Genomic DNA, 8,468 nt, shown 5'->3' with positions numbered 1-8,468 from the left:
TGTGGTCAACCATGTTCCTAGTGCCATGGGAACGAGATTAACTTGGATCACTTTATTATTGAAATATGCTAGTTTTAAAGTTCTTTCAAAAGGGCAGAAATTAATTTTTGGTTATTGTTTGTACTAACTAATACCAGCAAAAAGTAATCCTCTTTTCCTTTCTACCCACTCTGCACATTTAAATTTATTTTCATTTAAATTCTCAAAGTCAAGTCGCCTTCCCTTATCCTTTGTGTTTTTTATAACTAATATTTTTTTGAACTTGTTACAATCCTGTTATTTTTAAGTGTATTTATTTATTATCGAGTTTTTCGTGTGTGAATCCATGGCGGGGAAAAATAACAGGTGCGGTCATTATTTTATTTTGATGATTCTTTGCATCCCGCATCCAGTATCTTGAATCCCGCATCCTGAATCCCGTGTCCCGGTCAGCATCCTGCATCCCGCATTCCACTTTTCCGATATGCCCTACAAAAACCGCGCAGTTGTTTCACTTAAAGTAAGGAAGTCGGGCATTTTCAAATCGTACCCTAAATAGGGCAAAACTATCCAAAGTAAAACACATTCCTTTATCACTTGAAACTGAATTCTTGCTCGTCTTAAAACAATTTTATTAAACTACTTCAAGCTTTGCGATATTTAATAAAAGATGTTTGAACTTAATTTAACCAAAACATTTTAAACGGATAGGCGAACTGCGCACAGAACTACTCGCTTTTGGTCTGCTCCATAATAATTAATTTGAATGTTAAGGCACAAAACAAGTCCTGAAACAAAGACTAAAAATGTTTTAAGATTGACAGATTCATTAAAATTTGATGTTTTTCACATACGATATTTTCTCGTAAAACTTTGCAGAACAACAACAGGTTTTTGTTATTTTGTACGACTAACTGAACTTACTGAAATTTGCGATGATAAATAAAGATTCGTAAATAAAGATAAGGCCTCGATTTGTTGTTGAATGTTTCCAGTTTTGCATATATTCATTAAATTTGGCGCCATTTTATCATAAAGCACTTCGTCGTTCGAAGCTCGTAGTATGTTGTGGAAAAGGGACTCAAAACATGAAAAAATATTGTTGTTGGTCATGACAGAAAGAAGTTTAAACGAAGGTTATAAAATGCTGTTACTTATATAGTGCGTACAATATTCTTGGTTATCTTAAGTGAAAGATCTTATTTTATTTATGTCTACTAGTGTGGTAAGTACATTCAAAATAAAACCTACTTCTGTAAAACTGTTTTTAGGAAAATACACAGATACTTAGTCGTGAAATATAGTGATTTATTTGTTATTTTAGTAATTATTTAGTAGGTTTTAGTATTTAGAAATGTATAAATTTTTTTCTCTCGCTTAAAATTTATTTCCTGAACGCCACAAAATAATTTTTTGTTCGTCTCTCCTTTAAACCAAAATTTAAACCTTTACTCGACAACTATTTTAGCAAAAGCATGCCCAAAATGAAACTTTTCCTACGGGATAAAATTTTTATCGAGTTAGAGAAAGGATCGAATTAGGGAGGAGTGTCTCTCTAATTCTAATTTTTAGGCCCGTCAGGAAATCGAATTAGAGAGACAATTTCTTCGTATGGACCTAACATCGAATTAGAGAGTATCGAATTATGGAGGTTCATTTATGAGAGTTTCTTTAAAAAAATTGACAGTGATTGAATTTGATCAAGAGAGTATCGAGCGAATAACGGAGGTACGAGTTAGAAACAGTCGACTGAGTAGGGCATTTTAATATTGACGGCTTTTGACAGACTTGGGCATTTTGCCATCCTTATCTAATATTTCTCTTTGGGATCGGTGTTATCTTTTTTTTATTAAGAGCCATCAAATATGCAACAATTTCATCAAGCATATCTTGTATTATGATGCAGTCATTACGTTTCCCCTCCTCGGAATATAACTGCTGCCCTATAACTGCTCTTCAAACTTTTCTCTGTTCTCGTGTGTGTTTATGTTAGGTGATTGATCGAGTGGAAAACTTTCTGAAAACTTCTACATGTAAACAGAAATTAACCAACCTCGAGCTCATTTTTCTGTTCTTCTATCAACACATACGGAGGATACGGAGGGTACAGATTTTAGCTAGCCAGGATTTGTTGGTGCCTTTGACTGGTTTCTTAAAAAAATCACGCAAAGCAACTATGCTCAAAAAGTAAGTCAAGATTTATACACATCTCTAATTCACAATACACATCTTTAATTGACGAATATAAAGTTGCGAATAAAGGTTAGTTTCACAAGAATATGTTTTTTTAGTTTTAAGACTAAATAAGGCTGTTTTTTTAATTATCCTTTTAAGGAATTATTTTCCTGATCATGATAATAAACGTTCTCTTTGATTAATTGCAAAAAGCTGACCAAAAGGCACTTTTTGCAAAACAGTTTGTCTTTGTTTTATCGTAAATAATTTCTTTATTTCTTGCAAATAAAACACTTAAGAAACCCCGGTTTTTTAATCAGCAATGTAATTTTCGTACATGCACCACGTAGGGCAAAAACTTTCAAAATTGGGCCTCTAAAGTTAAACAAATATTTTCGCCTAACTTTGTATAAGACCACTTTGTGTGCGACACATTATCCATTGCTGATAAGCAACCCACCAGGTTAAAAAACCTTTTTAAGGGCTGCGCTTGCTGCAGACAATGACTCCGTCTCCTAACCCTTGTCCCTAATAATGATCAGATTAAAACAACTAGCTCTCCGTTTGTTTTTAATATGACATGTGTAGTTGGTGGCGCTTTAAATGAGGGTATTTCAGCGCATGGTTATTTGTCAATACCTCAATATATTAATTTTTCATGACTTTTGCCAACTACACGTTCTTTTGTAAAAAACAAGCAAACAGCAAGCTAGTAAAAGTTTCTCAACTTCAGATATCAATCTACTAGAAAACGTTTCCTATCAAAACAAGTTTTTTGATTTTGGTGGGGTCTAAAAAGAGGGATAAGCAATCAAAAATACTAGTCATTGTCCCGTGGATGCCCATCCTAGTGGGCGGTTACCAGACAGATGTAACTGGTATTATAATATGGACTAGTCGGGTTAAGGCACGAGTAACTATGTTACGCAGCGTTAAACGCCTGGTGGAGCAAATAATGGTAAACTGTGCCAGATATTGAGGTGAAGTGCTTTAGTACAGGTATGTAGCATGTCGTAAATTGAGTGAAGCACACACAACATTATGGTGTCTGGTGTAATATATTTTTCAAAAAATAACTTTTTACAACTTTAGCTGAAATAACAACACAGTTTACAACTCTTTGCTATTCTGTTATAGCAAAAACAGTTGGCCAACCTTTTTTATTTTTCAGAGAATGTTCCCGGTAAAAGTTCAAAAATAAATACTACTCTGGGCTGAGGGAATAGTACAGGCAAACAATGACACAATGACACAAACTTTATTGTAACTTCGAATAAACAGAAACTCAGGAAACAGCCATCGTTAACATTGGACTGAGCACTTAGTAAGGTAAACTGTGTCCGTTTAGACGCAATACCCTTTTCAAAAACTTTATTGCAACTTCGGTTTAAATAAGAACATAGGAAAAACAGCCTGTTCAGCTAAAAAAATCACTCAGCAATTTTACTTTGCAGATTAAGTTTTCATGACACTAATAAAAGGTGTCGCTACCTACTAACTGCGTTTAGCATAAGAAATATTGATTAAGAATTTAGTTGTAGCTAGCCAAACTGAATTTGGCTACTTTTACTCTTCAATAGCCAGAAGTAGCTAATAGCTAGCTATAGCTAAAGAGAGCCACAAACCTAATATAAAAATAAATAATAATATACCAAACTTAAAATAATAAAAATAAATAAGGCTAGCTACAGCTAGCTGGCTTCAGGAGGATGCTGCCTTGAAATCTACGTTAGCTAGTTAAAATCTTGAAATTGGTTTGTTTCAGATTTACACATGGCTAGAAAACGTGATGATATTTTCATCTTAATATGTGAAAACATGGACACAATGAAGAGAATATCATAAACGTTGATAGAACTGAAATTTAGGCAGTTAAGTAATACACCTTTCCCGAATTTATATTTTGTAAAATATTGCGTGCATGAAAACGAGGCAAATCTTGGTAAACATTATTCGGGTTCATATAAACATGGAGAAAGACAATACTATGAGAGAAATTTTTCTTAAAATAATTGAGGAAAATATAGATTTAGTCTTCGATGAAACTGAAGAAAAGCGTGAGGGAAAACATGGAGGGAATGCCACCGTTCACGATAAAAGAAATTGAAATGCATCGACAAAATAGTAGTAAACAGCACGGTGTGGCAATTATTAAGACTTTGGAGCGTGGCAGAAAGTTTAGGGATAGATAGATGGATAGATAGATGTGCATATTTTACATGGCTAGCCTCACAAATATCGAGGTATATACCCTGTCTATTATTTCCAGGAGGGACCATGGCTTAGATGGAGAGTCCTAGAGTATTTAATGCTCATTTTGAGCTACACAGACCCAATTAGGGCCCGCGCTCTACTAGACAACTCCCGGCAACATCCAACGGCCCACACAGTGGGATGAACTATACATATCTGCTGATGCATTTTCACATCAACAACTACATTTGTTCCAAGTAAAAACAGAATTTTTAAAGACTTAGATATGGTCAGCCCTGTAAAAAGTAATGCTGACAAAAAGGTATCCATCTAACGTTATATGATCCTAGAATTAATGATAGTTTGTGTAACATAAATCTAAGAATATTAAAACTGCAAGAAGATATGCTTATGGTTGACAAACGGGTTGGTTTTGCTCATTGTATTGACAGTACACGAAAAAGAAAAAACAACATTAAATATGCGAACTTTCTTGTCCGATCTACATTGTCACACCAACTACTACCGTTAGAACATACAATCAAGATTGTTACTAATATTATTATATCAAATACTTCAAATAAATCAAAACATAACGAAATGATGCTTACCCATTGTTTTCTCAAACTTAGATCCGATGGAAATGAAAACATTCCAATGCCTGTTTAACTCTAGGTTTATTAAGAGTAGAACTTTTGCATAACAGTACGCAACAAGAGTTACCAGGTCGAGAGGTTGATATACCTGGATAGATTAAAGTATGATAAATTTCTTGCTGACCTTTCTGATTGCTACTCGCCATTACAAATACATATTCTTCTTTTACAAGACAAGTATGTTTTTAAATACATTATAAGTAGTTTCATTAAGAAAAACCTGCAATCCTTTAGAAAAATACACAATAAAAGATCATTCACAACGCATAAAAGTATCACACTCGCCGGCTGTATTTTTATGTTTACAAAGTTTACGAAGAAGTGCCTCGTTTTCATACCGATGATGTAATCGATAATTTAAATTCGGGAAAGGTGAATTATACTAACCCAACCAAATATTCCTCTTTCTTCAAAAAAGTGAAGAAGCCAGAGCATAAAAAATAAGGCGTCCTTGAACTCGGTCCCTCGAAAGAAACGACTCGTACCTTAACCCCTAAAGCTCGGTTTAGTTAAACAAAATCCGCCTCGTTAAAAACATAACTGGAAACGAGAATTTGAAGGAGTATCTAGCGTAGCTCATCAAATAATATTCAATTAATTTAAAAGTAGGGGTTATTGTCGTATTACTTATCGTATTAAAACCTTCTATCTTAGAAACTAAGAATTTCATATCATATTAAAAACCTAATGCTTTTGAGACTGAAAGTAACGAGTTGAGATCATCTTGCACGTATCCATCTTTGGCTGATTCCGATTTCAAACGCCCATGTCGTTTGAATAGCTTGTCTGCTACTCCGCCACTCTCAGCCGCAGTTGCATCACCGGATCTAAGGCTATGTAGGCCAAACTTTGATTTTTCTAAACCGATACTGTCCAGATCTTATTATATTATTTCCCTCATTCTTGTGTATGTCCTTTTCTCAGAGTTCCAATCGGATTAGATTTTTGTCACAGTAACTGCTCTAAAAATAAATTCCTCTGAACTCTCATCCGTTAACTTTGTAAGTTCTAAGTACACTAGGTTTTTGCCTGGACATAATTCGTGTCCTGTCTTACTAATAAAAATCCAATTTCCTTCTCTGTAAACGTCAGTTTTGCATTTTTCTATGAACAGTTTCATGTAAGATTCACAAATTGATATATCACAACGTCTAAAGGCTGAAATACACGGTCAGTTTAAAATGATCATTTTAAAATGACTGGTGTTTTTCGTCATTTTAAAATGATGGAACACCTGAATACACGAGTCATTTTAAAATGATAGAATTTGTAAATAAAAGTTCTTTACACTATGGACTCTGAAGAGGAATGTGCTGCAGCAGTTGTTATAATTGCCATTCTTTCAAAAAGAAAAAAACGCAGAAGAAGTAGATCTACTTGGGTGAAGCCATGGCTCGGTAGAAGAACAGAACTTGGGGTATATATTACTCTTTTACGAGAATTGCGTGTGGAAGAAGTGTTCAAATATAAAAAGTTTTTAAGAATAGCAACTGAAAATTTTGATGAACTTTTAAATTTAGTAGGTGTTGATATACAAAAAGAAACTACAAACATGCGCGAGCCAATTCCAGCAAAAATTAAGTTAGCAGCAACACTTCGTTTCTTATCAACAGGTGCTAACTATGCAGACTTGCAACATATATTCCGTATACATAAAAGTTCGTTATCTCGAATTATCCCAGCAGTATGCGATGCTATCTACATGAACTTAAAAGACAGATATATAAAGGTAATATTTATTTAACAAAATATTTAAAATATAATGTATTGATTCCGTTTGACTGGAGTTTTAATTACTGCCAGCGTTTGGTGATGCAAAAGACTGAGTATAACTGTGTATATCTTGCTCATTATGGGGTGGTATCTGTAATACTACAGGTGAGTGTGGGGATGTCATCATGCTGGAATAATACGATCCTTGCAAGTTCTGTGGAGTTGACTGTCTTTGTACTACGGGAGGAGTAGTTGTACTCAGTTGAAATGGCAAAGGTAGTAGCCCGAACTGTGCTTGGAAGATTAATTCCTGTATTTTTACTTTAGCATATTCCTTTACCCGTTTATCAGGAATTTCTTGAAGACTCAACCCAATGTTTTGTCCAAAAAGAACATCAACGTGATTGACTTTGTCCTTTTTGGATGACAATACGGCCATAGCTTCATTAAGCATTACATCTTCTTTCGCTTTGCTATTATCAACCTTCCGTTTTTTATTCAACGGCTGTTTGGTTGACCAGGGAACATTATTGTCTAGTTCTATCCCTTTGGTTTCGTCTTCTCTGTAGTCAGCAAAGAATCCTTCACAATCGTCTTCCTCGTTAGAGTTGTATTCACCGTTTTCCTAAAAATATTTTTATTTTAGACACCATCAACAGAAGAGGAATGGAAAACAATTGCTAAAGAGTATGAAGAGCGTTGGAACTTCCCGAATTGTATTGGTTCTATTGATGGCAAACATGTTGTCATAAAACAACCTCGAAATAGCGGATCGTACTATTTCGATTATAAAGGCACTTTCAGTATTGTGCTTTTAGCTTTGGTAGATGCCAAGTACAAATTCATTTATGTTGACGTTGGTTGTAACGGAAGAATAAGCGACGGAGGTGTATACCGAAATAGTTCACTTTCAAAAGCCTTGGAAAGTAATCTATTGGGAATGCCACCACCAGCAACGTTAAGTGATGATGAGAATGAATTCCCGTATGTTATGGTAGCTGATGATGCATTTCTACTAAAGCTTAACATTATGAAACCTTACCCATTCAGAGGCATGACCAAAGAACAAAGAATTTTTAATTATAGATTAAGCAGGGCAAGGAGGATTGTAGAGAATGCATTTGGTATATTGGCTAATCGTTTTAGAATCTTTTTATCGCCTACACCAGAAAACGTCCAGAAGATTACTTTAGCAAGTTGTGTGTTGCATAATTTTTTACGGGAAAAAACTCCGTCAGGTTACACCCCTCCTGGAAGTCTTGATGTTGAGGATATTGAAAATGGAAGAGTGAATAATGGAACGTGGAGGTCTGAATCAAGTGAAGCTTTGCGTTCAATAAGAGTTACTGGAACCAATAACTATAAACCTGACGCTAAAGCTGTACGAGATCAATTCTGTGACTACTTTAATACAGTTGGAACAGTCCCATGGCAAGACAATTTCATTTAGATAAGTATATTATAAAAAGCAAATAAAAATACACTTGCCAGAGAGAATGTTGTTTTTCTTGGAATGATTGTGTCCCGTAAAAATGCCATAGATTGAAAATGAGGCCACTTTGACTCGTAAATTTCATCTCTACCCGCTCCACTTTTTGGTATTGATTTTTAAAGTTCTTTTGAATAATAACTTCGTAGAGTATTTATCTTTCTTTTCACATCACCCTCTAAATAATAAAATATGTATGTTTTATTATTGTTAGCTTTATAAATACCCATATATATACATGCAAATCAGAGTCAATAAAAATT

Source organism: Hydractinia symbiolongicarpus, chromosome 6 (genome assembly GCF_029227915.1).
Source record: "Hydractinia symbiolongicarpus strain clone_291-10 chromosome 6, HSymV2.1, whole genome shotgun sequence".
NCBI classification, from domain to species: domain Eukaryota; kingdom Metazoa; phylum Cnidaria; class Hydrozoa; order Anthoathecata; family Hydractiniidae; genus Hydractinia; species Hydractinia symbiolongicarpus.
This window is presented reverse-complemented; position numbering follows the sequence as displayed.